The sequence below is a fragment of the Falco biarmicus genome, chromosome 14 (genome assembly GCF_023638135.1).
Source record: "Falco biarmicus isolate bFalBia1 chromosome 14, bFalBia1.pri, whole genome shotgun sequence".
Lineage (NCBI taxonomy): Eukaryota > Metazoa > Chordata > Aves > Falconiformes > Falconidae > Falco > Falco biarmicus.
This window is the reverse complement of record NC_079301.1, coordinates 8,945,685-8,959,795: the sequence shown is the minus strand read 5'-3', so window position 1 is coordinate 8,959,795 and position 14,111 is coordinate 8,945,685. Positions and strand designations below refer to the sequence as shown.

Genomic DNA, 14,111 nt, shown 5'->3' with positions numbered 1-14,111 from the left:
AAACAGGGTTACCACTTATGAAAATAGATGACTGAACACAACGTAATAAGATGTTAAAATTAATAGTTTGCCTCCAAGTTCTGTCTGTGGTTTGATTGCTTCTTCTAAATATCTGTGCTCCTCTTTGCACAAAGTTTTACTCAGTTCTGTGCTGTCAAAGTGGAGTGACAACAGCAACATTCCCTTGCACTCGCTGTAGCTAACACAGATTCAGCAGAAGCATTTTTGCTGTTACGCAGGTCAGCATTCGGTCCTCCTGGCGAGCTGGGACACAGCTGTCACTGCCCACCCAGGACATCCTTCTGCAAACAGCTTCTTTCTGCAAAGAGCTCCTGCAGCAGTTGTGTGCTGGGCTGCTCCTCACCTGATCATTGCGAACTGTGGCCTCATTTCAATTACATGAGTGTTAACTTCAAATTATCAGTTACTAGTCTGTCACTGGAATTTTGTATTGTTGGAGTTTTGGTTCTGTTGCTAGAAAAGCGGTCTAACCCAAGAATGCATAAATTTGGAATGATCTTATGTTGCTTGAAGCATTTTTTCTTTTCTGCCAGTGCATGCTCCTAAAATATAACAGTCACATCAAAAAGCAATCTTTTTTTTCCATGCCTGGAGATACTGACAAGCACTTTTAGGAAAGGAGGAAATACAGAGGGGAAAGCACTGAGATGGAGAAAGTAAGGGTTGGGCAGGATGAAGAAATGAAAATTAAGAAAAAAGACAAATAAACCCACCTGAGTGCTTCTCTCATCTTTCATTATGTTCTTTCTTAGAGGGTGTTTAGGGCAAATTTACCTAGATCACAAAGAGTTACTGGTTGTCGGAGAGGTCTGGACCCTCTCCATTCCCCTCTGCAATATGTTTGTCATTGGACTGGAATAGGGGACACCACAAATACAGGGCTTGACTGGATGCACCACATTCTCGTAAGGCGGTGATGGGATTGCCCACCCTGATAGCATACATGTGAGCACCACTGTGTAGTAGCGGCAGATCTGACGGCTTCTGATTTTTTTGGCAGGACTGGTGGTGTCCTTTCCAGCCTTGTTTGGCACTGCTCTTTGCTCGCTCCTACCCAGCTTTGGACTTCTCTAAGCAGATCTTTCTTGAAGCAGATTTCCAGCTGGCTTGTAGGGCTCCCCTACCCAAGCTGCAGGAAGCGACAACTTCCTCTGCGATCAGGCTGCAGCAGGAAACTTCAGTTTCTCCTCCCTGCTCTCCTGTGCCCCTTAGCTGCCAGTTTGGCTCAGAGGTATAACACATACCATGTAAGAAGCCCCATTTTTAGGGCAAGCCCAAGAGGACAGGCTGCCAGTCCCAGAGACCGAGATTGTGACCAAAACTGTTGCATTACAGCATTAGGGGCATCACCATGCTGCTGGAGAATGGCTGCTTTTGAGTGTGGGCGGTTCCAAAGGCAGTTATAGCTCATGTCAGTTGCTTTTAACTTGCATAATTTACCTCTGTAATAGAAGAGGACTAAGCCACACAGAGTACCTGTACACTTCTAGGAACAGTGTTTCAATAACTCTTTCTGATACTATTTGATTTTTTATCAGGCAATTTGTATTGGCATAGAACATTTTTGTAGATCACGCTGTACACTGCCTAATATACATGTACAAGAGTGATTTAGGCGACAAGTATCCACAGTTTTGAGATCCACAGTTACTGTCCTGTCGAGGTCTCTGTGGCATGCCAGCTTGGCAGAGGTGGGTGGGTGCTTAGGGCAGCTCCCAGTACACCCAGGTCAGTGTTAAAGTAGGACAGCAGCGCAAGGGGTGCTCTGCTTCAGTCTCTTGCAGCTGCTTATTCCTGCCCCTAGTGCGCATACATGTACGGGTACAAGAGGAGTTGGTTCATCATGCTGATCTGTTGAAAAACAACACACCTCCAAAATGCAAGTTTTCAGTGGTTCAGTGAGCTGAACTGGCTGACTTTAGCATAAAGCAATGCCTGGAGTTTGAACAAGAGAGGGTGCAGAAAAGTTCAGCTGAGGATGGCGGGAAGAAATCAGAAGTGCTCCTCTTGCTTACACTGCACCCTCAGCTCATTTGAAAATTCAACCTTTCGATGTTTAACTAAATGCAGATTTGTCATTAGGTTTTAGTTCGTTTATTTGCTGCGTTGGAATTCAGCATACTTTTTTATTATGAAACAAATGTGTCATGGCTAATTGTATTCATTGGTAATGTCGTCAGAAATCCTGTTTCCAAAGTTTGGAGCTGAGTTTTGGAATACGTAGTTGGAATGATTCAAAGCTTAGCAATGTAATAGATAAATAATAGTATTTACATTTCCTTTCCATCCTTCCTTGCTTCCTTCCTTCCTTCCTCTTCCAATCTTTTTCTCCCTCTCTCATCCTGTCTTGCTTTTCTTCCTTTTCCCTTTTTTCTTCATGCAACTGCATTTTTGTTTCTAACCTGTTGCACAAATGTACCACTCTTGCAAATTGCCCTGTAACAGCCCTGAATGGCTTCTCACTACAGAGTAGGCTGCAAATTTCTGTTACGTGCACTCTTGCGCATCAGTCTTGTTCTAGAACAACTTTAGGTGAAGTTGCCATTCTCTTATAAGATCCTTGCCTGTATGACTTCAGACTCCTTTCCAGATTAACTTAGACACTGACCCCAGCATAGTGCTGACCTCTAAGATGGAGGTACCTGCCTGTTAGAATCTGATCTGAAACAACTGCACTACTGTCTAATAACTGCTAGATCAGGAAGATCAAAATCCCACAGAGGAGGAATACAGATCCCATCATTATTAATCCTCAGTCAACCGAGACAGAAATTCAAACTGCCTTCAGTTTACACTGATTCTCCTCTAACATCAGGGAGGAGTTTATATGGAAATCAAAGTAGAAGACATCCTTTCTGCAGCATTTGTATTTCAGTTTATGCATACTCATACCATATAGAAGTGCCTCGACACATAATAAAGCATCTCTGAACTCATCACTGTCCAATTGTTTCATTTTGGTTAACTGAAATATTACTGCTGTTATTTAGTTATTGCCCTTCCTCATCCACAAACATAAAGCCCATGTCAAAAATCTTATTCACAACTAGTTTATACCACTTATAATACTAACAAAATTTTAAATTATACTTAGATTATCCAGTCCCTAGAACAGACAAACATTTACCATAATCCTTTGTCAATACATTTCACCTCAGGCAGTTGTTCTTATGGGATTTTAATGTAAATGCAGATAAAATTTGTTACTTTTCAACTTTTAACAGCAAGTAAACTGGGTTTCATCTCCTCAGTTCAGCAATTACAGTGCAATGGAACATACCTGAACAAATAACTCTGAGTAAATACGATAATAATACATTCCACATTTTTCACTTCTAGAGGTTTTGATTCATGGCATGATTTAGTTTTAAGTGATAGGGATTTGGAGTTAGCCTTTAAGTTCCTACAGAAGTTTATTTTCCCACAAGAACTTACATGAGCCTGTATAACTGTATCTCTGCTCAGTTTGTATGCAAAGAATGGACTATGACTGGAATATCAGGAATCTTGTAGGTCAGGATTAAAGGGCAATCGTCAGGGTTACCAGAGGCAGCATATACTGCCTGTCTATGCTATGTATAGCTTTCTAGTCATTCAGCATAATAAGGTCTGACACCTCCACAGTTCTTAAGTAACACTTAGCACCCAAGTCGCAGCAGCATTTCATATGTTCAGATCCCAATGCAAATGTTAAAACCAAGTAACTACCTTTGAAGAATTTGAGTGGTGATGAGAATAGATCAAGAAGCGAATTTACAACACAGTTTGTAATCCTTGGTCCGGAACTGTAAACATTTCAAACATAGGTCCTATAAAGCCTGCTTTATTTAAAAAAACAAGTTTTGCTTAATGCACGAACTATTCACATTTATCTGGTTTTTAAAAGTATAGCTCTAAAATGTTTCCTCTAACGAACTAACATCATACCAACAGCTTCAATATCACAGCAACAGCTAAAATGCAGCTGAGCTCCTGTATAATTTAGTTAGTGTGTTGTAACATTGCCAGCTAAGACCTTTACACTGAACAAACCACCTTGGTATATGTTTCCCACCACAGCCTTACATGAGAGCTGCTAAAGAAAAGTATTCAAAGATTTAAGCTTCTCTACAATAAAAACAATCAGCATTCACAGCGAAGTGAAATTATATTGTTGGTTTGTGAGTTTTTTTCCCATGTGATAGGAAACAAATCTTAGGAATGGAGAGAAAGCACAGGGAGGAGTTATTTGCAACTAATTTCAGTGCACAGGACTTTTTTAGTCAAGCCAATCAATCTGAATCACTGATGTTTGAAAAATCGGCTTTAGAGAGAGCAAAAAGAGTGAAACAACCCTCTACAATATGGCAATTACAAAATTTCTAGAGGAAAGAGGGTTCAAAAGGAAAAGAATGGGTTCCCAAACCCGTTGTCCAAGCCTACGAACGTAAGTTAGTAGGTGCAAAGATAAACGTTTCAAAGGAGGAAACGGAAGGGGATTCTGCCTGCTGGGACTGGTGATTTAGATGTTGGAGCTGAAGAAAGCTTACAGGGAACAGAGGGTCATTGTGCCTGGAATGCAAAGGCATTTGGGAGCGCAAAGCCACGCGTGGAAGCGCAGCTAGGGCAGGAGCAGCAGGGGGTGGCAGCATGCTGCCTACAGCCCCTGCTCCCGGCAGGCAGCGGGGCAAGGTGTGGGAAAGATCTAGAACTGATGGTTTAAAACAAGGCTTAGGTGCAAAACTTGGGATTAAATGAAGAGTTTACAATGAGTCAAGTTAAAACCTGGGCTCAGGGAGCGGGTTTGCACAGAGCAGGTGGAAATGCCGCAGTGCCCAGGAAATCCGGAGCAAGCTGGGGGCTGGGAACCGGGCACTGGGAAGGCCTGCGTGTGTGCACCAGTGCAGCTTTAGCAACACTGAAAACTGCCTTTTGGCCCAAGCACCAAGTGATGCGCTTGATGACTTCAGGGTACATATTTTCTAAAACACACGAGTGGAATCCCTGTTAGCTGCGGGGGGGGGGGGAAAGGGGGGAAAGGGAGAGGAACCGCAACCATGCCCACTGCGTGACTCCATTCTGCATGCCCAGAACGCCGGGTCTAAGGCAGTTGCACCGGGCCGGCATGCCTCCGCCGTGCCCGGGTGTGTGTGTTGGAGGAGGGGGAAATTCCCCATCCCTGGCTGCCAGACCCGGCTGTACCGCGGCGGTGCCTGGCGAACCGGCAGCCCGTACCGGAGGGCAGCACCGCGGCCGGCCGGCAGGGGGTGCTGTGCGGCGGGGGCGCCGCCGGAGCACCGGCACGGGGGCCGGGGAAAGGGCCCGTCCCGTGCCCGCTGGTGTCCCCAACGGGAGGGCCGGGTGGCACCGGGCTCCCGCCGCAGCCACTAGCCGCGAAGCCCCCCGGGCTGCCCTGCCCGGCGCCCCCCCGCTGGGGCAGCGTCCACCTGCCGGCTGCAAACACCCAGGACACGACGCGCCGCACGGCCGGCGGATGGCAGGTCTCCCCGCTGTCCCGGGGACCCCCCGACCGGGGCAGGGGCTTCCCCCAGGTGCCTGCGAACCGCCTTGGGGCTAATTCACACCCCACCCCCCCCAGTTTAGCCATCAAGGAGTCATGTGCTTGACTTCGCCCCCCCTCCCCGGGCACCCTGTGAAGATAGATGAGCGGCCGAAAGTCTACCGGGGCGCTCTGAGCCTCAGCAATTCATATTTACATGGGGGGCAGAGAGTGGTGGGATGCCTTTAAAAATGACTCAGTTCAAAGGTAGTGGCTGGTCTTTGCCTGTCTGTCAGATCTGAGAGGAGTGAGTGGATTTTCATGGAGGAATTTCATGGAAATTAAATCTCTACTGGAGCGATCCATTCAACTCCTAAAGCTTCAGCCCAGTTTTGTATCCTGGATGAATGCCCTGCTGAATAGCTTGGTGGGGATGCAAAAAGCCACCTTAAACTAGGGATTTTTTTTCTGCTAAATTGACTTCAAAGTAGTAATTAAACAATAGCTAGCTTTAAAAAAAAACACAAACCACCAAGTTATAAGAGGCTGTAGGACCAAACTACCCTATAAGTCGGGGTTGTATTTTAGGGGAGGGGGACAGGGGGATGGGGTGTTCAAACTGGCAAAGCAACTGGGAAGAAGCAAATTGAGAGAACCAAAAACGGCTGCAAGAAAGTAAAATAAATTGCACAGATTTAAAAACAAACAAACAAACAAACAAAAAATCCCAGCTGTACTACAGTCGAGCCCGGAGCTGGCTAAATGCAGGCAGGAGGAGAGACTGCTGAATTGTTGGGATATTTAAAGCAGCAGCATCCAGTTCAGAGGCTGAAGCAGCTTTCTTTGGCCTTTGTCCTGTCCTGTGTTTGAGGCTTGTCTTCTCCGGGCTGCTCTGCATAGAGCTGAGCTCTGCACAGCTCAGTATTCATCTCTCCCTTTGTAAAGCAAAATCTCGTTTGTGGCCAAGGGCATCCTTGCTGCCAATCTTCTCCCTCTTCCTCTGCCTCCGGCACCCGCAGCCACAACCACATTGTGTCTCTCTGTTGATGATTTAGAAGCACGTTTGACGTGAAGCTAAAACAAATGAAAACTAATCTCCTGCCTGCCTTGTGTGGTGAACACAACCTAACTCTCCCCTCCACTGCAGTAAAACTATCACACGCCTTTTTTCTCATTTCAGCCCTTTGGGGTCCTTGCTATCACATGCAGAATGTTTCCCAGTGTTAAACCTCCCTCCGTCATGCCTGTTCTGGAAGGAGAAACCTGGAAGTTTATAACTTAATTTCATTTACAACCTCTTTGGAGTGATGTGATGGGTTTGGGAGCTTTCCCGGGTCGTTTAAATGCTTTTGGGGCTTTATTCCCCATCTATTTTGTTGTGTAGAGGATGTCACCAAAGTAGCTTACAGAAAGGCCAGAAAAATACAAACCTGGCACTACCACAGTTGCTAGATTTTTACAGTGTTTAAGGTAAGGCTTACTACTTTAAAGTGAAATCTCCAGCACTGCACTTAATGTGATTAACACATTTTTTTCCATACTCCCAGCATATGTATGAGAATACGTGCTCAGATTCAGTCCATGGAAGCATGGCAGTGTACACTAGCAGAGAATCTGATCCACGGGTCTTTAAAACGCTGTCCATCTCTGACTTGTGCCAAATGAAACCATGTTAAATGGTACTCAAGATAATGACTATAGTCTTATTAAAGCTTACTGCAGTCCTCAGGCTAGACTATCAAGCTTAAATATTCCCAGTGTCCCAAATGTCGTATTGTTCATGTGATAGTTACTGCTAGAAGAAAGCTCATAAAACATAATTTGCAATTGTTACATTGCTTTTCAAACGTACTTCACGGTTTATTTGCACTGGGAATTGCTTTTCATTTTTTTAAACTTGAATTTAATAGGTTGTTGATAACTACAGTGTAGAGCTCCTATGACGTGATGAGCTAAAAACTGGCAAGAACTGATTAATGCTAACTGGTAAAATCCTGGTGAGTATTAGCCCACACAGAGATACTCTCATTGTTATAAGCCTTTGCTACACCTCTGTCAGAGGGCTGGTTTCCTGCCAGGCAGTAGTTCATGTGATAACTGAATTTTATCCTCTCCAAGATGACACAAGAGTATGAAGGCAACACACGCTCTTGTTTGACAACTCTTCGTAAGTACTGAAAATGGAAAAACGCTCTGGACAACACTCAAGATGCTTCCGTGCTGTTGGCCAGGTATTTAATGGCAATCCACAAAGACTAGGCAGCAGTGCTAACGTAATTTGCTGGAAAGTCCACCACTTCTGTTCGGAAAACCATGTAAGTTGCAATAAAACACAACGGCAGAGCATGTGTTTTGTTTACAGCTTTTCTGCCTAGCTGTTATGCACCATTCAGACAATGTTGCTGGAACGCAAAGTAATTGAGAGCTATGTCGGGTGATTTATATCAGGTAAGCTTGAAGGCAGCAGCCTCTGGGACAAGATCTGGCAACAAGTCAGTCATGTCCAGTTGTTGTGTGAGACAGAGAGAGGCGTGTTGATCACTGATATTTTCTGAATATCATCTCACCTTTCTCACAGGGAGAGCCTGGGGCTCTCAGAAAGCTACGTTGTGTGGCCAGGTGGGTTTCCAAGCAATAGACTGTCCTGGGTCATAAACCAGAATTGTCCTATACTTTAAAAAATAGCCTGAAAGAATGCTTTCCCACAGCTGTGTCAATCCCAGCTAGGACTGTGTTGCCAGTGAAAGAGTTCGCTCCCTGACCACAGGTTTGTCATTCCCTGGCTCAGGCAGTAATGCTGGCCTGAGATCAGTCAGATCAGGTTGCTGATCTGGTTGAAAACTAGAAACTCCCCCCCTCCCAGTTAATAAAGACACAGCTCATCACACAACTGCACCTCCTCTGGGAGTCAGAAACACCTACATCCTTTGTGGTAAAGGACATAAAACTACATATAGGCAAGACTCAAGTCCCAAATGATGTAGCCTGACCAAAACTGTGGACTGTTCTCTGAATGTCTCAACTCGGAATGTCATTCTAATGCCCATGCTTTACATAAATTTTGCAGATTTACTTGCCTAGTGCAAGTATTCCCAGAAGACAGTCTTCAAAGCCATTGACAGTACTCACAAGCCAGTGTTTTCAGTTACCTTTGACAGTGATTCCTAACCTAGTAAGAGGGGAACAGCGTTTGTTCATCCAGAAAGTTTAGGAACTGCGGGTCTAAGATCTCTTAATTGTCTGACCATAAAGAACATATTCTGGGTAGCTCTAGCACTTAAAAAACACAAGGATGCACTAAATCATAGCTGTGAAGTCCTTTTCTAGATGGAAAACTGAGGTCTGCAGTCGGAGACTTGTTTATTTATTTTTAAGGAAGTGCTGATGGTTTTAACAATATATTGAATACAAATGAGGAGAAGATGTTTTCTGTAAGCCACAGATGGCTTGAAACAATAGCTCTGACAATAGCTCCAAGAACCATCCAGTGCTTTTGACTATTTAATTCAGAAACTTAAAAGATTGTTATTTAAATGACAGCAGCATTAGTTATTTCTGTTTGCATGGTTTTAGCAGAAAAAAATCTGGTTAAAATACTGGAACACAAATGGTTCTAATGTCCTCCACTGATCTTTACATTTATCTTACCTCTAGCCTCAACGGCTTGCATGTTCCAGTTACTGACTGTAACCACAAACATCTGTTGTGTAGTTAAAACAAGAGTGCAGCCTGAATTAACTACATCATAAATTAAAACAAGTATGATTTGTATCATCTTCTGATTTGCTTGAAACTGTTCTATTACTTTTGGAAATAAAATCATACAAAATCCAATGTTCTTGATAATCGCAGTGAAGTCCACCTGGTTAAGCCATATGTAGAACATTCATGTTTAATGCAGTTCTTTCCAAAAAGAATCATCTGAACAATAAACAATTGTTTCATACCTCATAAATGGTGTAAAACTCTTGCTTCCTGTCAGCATTTTGCCTTTGTAATTGTAACTTAACTGATTTGTAATGTTCATCTCCTTTTAAGAATGGGTTTGTGAATCCCAGGGGAGCAGGACCAACTTAGCTGTCTGTATAACCTTCACAAGACACTGTAATACAGGTAAGAAAACTAGTAATTGAGACGTAGATCTCTGTCCACACATCTGAAAACGTTGTATCTTAAATACTCGTGTAACACAGCAGCTAGAGACCCTAGAAAATGCTAGCTGCCGTATAAGCCCATAGAAAGGAACAGCTCCTGCACATAAGCCTTTGCCATCTGTATGGACAAGACAGAGGAAATAAAAGCAGGGAGATGAAGTGACATTCTTCTTGAAGTGACTTGTAGCATGAGATCCTAATTATGGATTACATATCACGCGAAACCTCAAGATATATAATCTTTTTTTAGTCGCCACAGAAAGACAATCCTGGACTTAGGTCTGGGCAAAGCACGTGTTTATGTACTAACAGAGCATTTATCATTGTTTTGTCCCAGAATAACAGGAGAGCAGTATAAATGTGGCACATAGAAAATACATATATTGAGGTGACTGAACACTAAAATAGTGCCCTTATGGATATATACTGGTAGCGCACATGGTAACATCACAAAGCTAACATGCTGCTGTACTGGAGCGCTGTCTAAAGCAGTATGCTTTTAACTTAATTGATACGAATATAGTAAGGAACCTCTGTATTTTGTAATTCTGGAAGATGAAAGAGCTAGGGCAGGATTGTGAATGCTGTACCTTATACATAACTTTATGCTAAAATAATCAGTGGTAAAATAATTAAGCTTTCAGTCACCATTGGCAACATTTGTTCTTTTGAAGGGGATTTATGGGGGTTTGTTTTGTTTCACTTTAGGTTTAAAGCCTGGACCTTTTGTAGCTGCTTTGAGAATGAAAGAATCTAAGATTAACAGTCTTGTACAAAACCAAACACATGCAATTAAGTATCTAATACGCATTGGCTGAGAATTATTCTAGAGCTTAAAACTGAGCTGCTGTTGTACAGTGAAAGCAGAGGAGAGTCTTGTTTGCCTGTGGTGTTTTGCAGTAGAGCTTGTTGGACACAAGTTGCCTTTGATGTCCGTATTTGACTACTAGGACACACGGTCAACATTACTCATTATAATTTTTAAATTACATTTGAATGGCCATTAATGAAATTATGAGAACTTTTTCTTCCTTTTTTTTCCTTCTCCTGATAAGTTAAAAATGGGGGTACCTGCAAGATGGCTAAGTGATTCAGTATTCTCTTTTCCCAGGACACTTTCCATTCATTATCAGTTTTCTTGTTTGATTTTGATTTCTCTCCTGAACCCTTGCAATCCATTTTTTGTGGATCTCCTTATAGCAAAGCTGGCAGTGCTTGTCTTGAAATCTTACCCTGTAAACACATTGCCTTTTTTCATAAGGTTTATAGCACTATATAAACAGAAAATATGAGGGTGGTTTGAGCAAGTAGCTGGGCTTGGTCGAGCTGTTTGGCTGTGCTCTTGGAAGCTGCCAGCACTGAAGAGATGGTATGGGTCTCACCTTCGTTTCATTTCATTTACATCTTGTACCTAAAACCAGACTACACAAACAGTAAGATTTGATTGACTGCACTTGTTTGGATTGTGCTTAAATTACTTAGCAGAAATACAGCAGCTAAAGAGATTTTTTTTTTAGAGGATTCAACCTGTTTCTAAAAGGACTTTTCTTAAATAGCTCCCCCCTGCTTATTCCTACAGACCTTATATAATGTTTGGGTTTTGTTCTAATCAGGCACTGCTTCGTGGGAAATAAATGAGGTTTTATTTCCCATCATTTTAACTAAAAAAATTAGCTGCGCACAGTGAAGTCACTGTAAAATATACTCCACTACAGCTGGGCTATAGAAAATCGAAAAAACTGATCATGTCTTTGATGAAAGATGAATGGTTTCTATATAAGTCTGAGGTCTATAAAGTAACTGGATTAATGCTGTATCTGTGAACAAATGACAAGCTCTATTTTGCAATTTCAGTCTTTTTGGATTCTTGATTATGACATTTCTTGTTCTCTTGAAATGAAAGAAAGTAAATAATTGAGTCTGTGGGTGATGAGCTTGCAAAACACAAGGCACTGAGAAGTTCTGTAAGCTCCTGTAGTTGTTAATGCCTGCTGGGCTCCTTGCCAACATGGTCAAAATATTTTAGCATAAAGTTAGAATCTCCTTGTGTTGTCATTTGCCCACTGCAATCAACTGGCTAGCCATAACCTGGCATTAGGAATTAAAAACAAATCTGCAATACTGCTGCATGTGACCATTATTCATGGAATCTCTGGCTGTAAAACATCAGGATGATAAAACATGAAGTCAGCTGGATCGCTGTTTCTAAAACTCATTAATTCTTTTGCCTTGCTGAGCCTCTCAGTGAAACTATGTACGTAAGAATTCCGTATTCATGTGAGGTACAGCATCCCTAGAGTGCTCTTAAATACTGTGCTACAAAAGAATAAAGCAACTGGCTGTTAATTTTAAGTTCCTATAGAAAGAAAGGAAAATACACTCCTGCTTGGAAAATCAGAACTAACATAGGACTAAACATCACTAGCTGATAATGCATACAAAGTGTCGCCTCCGTCTCCACCACGCACTCCACACCTTTGGTTCTCAGCCTTTTACTAGAGCATGAAATCAGTAGGGTCCCCCACGAAAGCTTTTTCTGCCTAGCTCTGCAGGTGCTGGGGCTATACAGCGATGTGCTGGATAGCGTATATTTTAACAGGAGCCAAATCAAACAATGATCACAAATATCTTTACTGTTGTGTATATTTTCAAATGTTACCCTCTGAAGCTCCTTGTGCCAAAGAAGGACAAAATATTGCCAGAGGGTAACAAAAATAATTGTCTTGGAAAGGAAGCACAATCACTGGAAAAGTTTTTTCAGGCAAAAACCAAAGAAACTGTCTTTGCAGCTTTTTTTTCTTTTCCCAATAGCTGATATTCAAAAAACATTCACTTAAAAGCAAAAATCAAAGAACACCAAAGAGAAAGGAGACATTTTCCCTGAAGACACACAAAATGTTTTCTGGAACTAAATGAAGATAAAACTTCTTATTAATAATGAGAAAAATCAAAAAGAACAAATAACAAGATGGCAGAATAATTTCTGTAGGGATACCAGTGTAAATCATCTATGTATTATGATGTAAAATGGCAGCATCTTGAGTATTTAATTGTGTATCAGCATTCGAGCTTCTCACTATAGTGTAATACAGATTCGGTCAACACATTCAGGATGATGTCAACTTTGTGGAAAGTGTAACTTTTGTTATTTACTATGTTTCAGAAAAATAGGCAATCTCCTGGAATTGGATTCTTGCCTTACATTTTTCTATTTAGTTATTCTGGCAATAATAGCTAATAGCTTTTTTCAAACCACAACTAAATGTTTTAAAATGTTTCACCCGCAGGAAAAGTGCTTTATCAGTTTGATTTATTCTTACACCAGTAGGATACTCAGCTGCAACTTTTCTCCTAACATTGAGCACAGTATCAGTGTTTTAAAATCATCACTACTCTGCAAATACAACAAATTGTATCAGAGAAAGCAGTTTTGCTGATACAACCATCTACAACAGTTTTTTCTTGACACAGAACCATTACTCCTGCCATGAATCGTACTCCTCTGTGAAGCACATTGTGTGTTTGCGTACATGTATACTCAGTGTATCTGTTAAGCTGTAGTACACACTTACAGCTCAGATCTCTTAATTACTGTTGACATTTTTTTCACCTTGTATCAGTTCAAAGTGACAACCCACTTTCTGTAAGGACTTTGAATTATTTTGCTACAGTAGCTACCAAAAAAAATTATTCCTCTTGGCTGTGAATGGATACATGTACCCACAAAACTCTTTCAATCCATCCTTCTCAAGGATCCTCTGGGAGTAATATCTTTGTAGGCATGAACCCAACTGGAGAAGCTAGTATCAAATGATACCTCTTTGTCTCTCTGCCATATGGTATTAGTAAAAGGTAGGAAGAAAGTGTATGATTAGAGCCACTGTGGAAACAACCAGTGCAGTGACAATTTGCTGTGCAGTGACAACTGTGCCTTTCAGCTGAGGCTGTGTTTTCAGCATATGGTATCCAGCAGGGATTTGTACTGATTGCTACCGGCTCTAGCAGTTTCTTGCCTCTACTGCTTCTTTACCTTAGCTTCTTTCCACACTTGCCTCTCTTAGCACCTGTTGTCTTGCTCAGTTCATGTCTCTTCAATTCAGCCCTACCTCTAACTTAGCCACCACTCACCCACCCATTCTCAAACAAAAATACCTGGGAAGACTGCTTGGCTGTGGCTGTCTTCTGTGGCTTTTCCATCCTCGCCGATCTGTAATCCCTCTGCCTGAGGCCTTGCTCTGCTGCCTCTCTGCAACATTGAGGCCAACTAGGCTGTATTTTGGCGGTGCAAAGTCCTGCTCTCACAGCTGTGACCAAGGAGCTGTGGCGGGGGCCCTGGCTTCTCTCCCCCTCAGTGTAAGCCTGAGGAGAGTGTGAGCTCCCAGCTGGGCAGCAGAGGGAACCTCTGGCTTCCTCCCAGACTGCCTGACCCACAGCCACAAGCCACTCCCAGGCACCAC

General features: G+C 42.5%; 1 protein-coding gene across 1 annotated transcript in view; it reads left to right on the top strand.

Annotated features, from left to right (window-relative positions):
• The window catches only part of LOC130158635 (P2R1A-PPP2R2A-interacting phosphatase regulator 1-like), a 180,493-nt gene that overhangs the window by 16,474 nt on the left and 149,908 nt on the right, over positions 1 to 14,111 (top strand). The window lies entirely within an intron of this gene.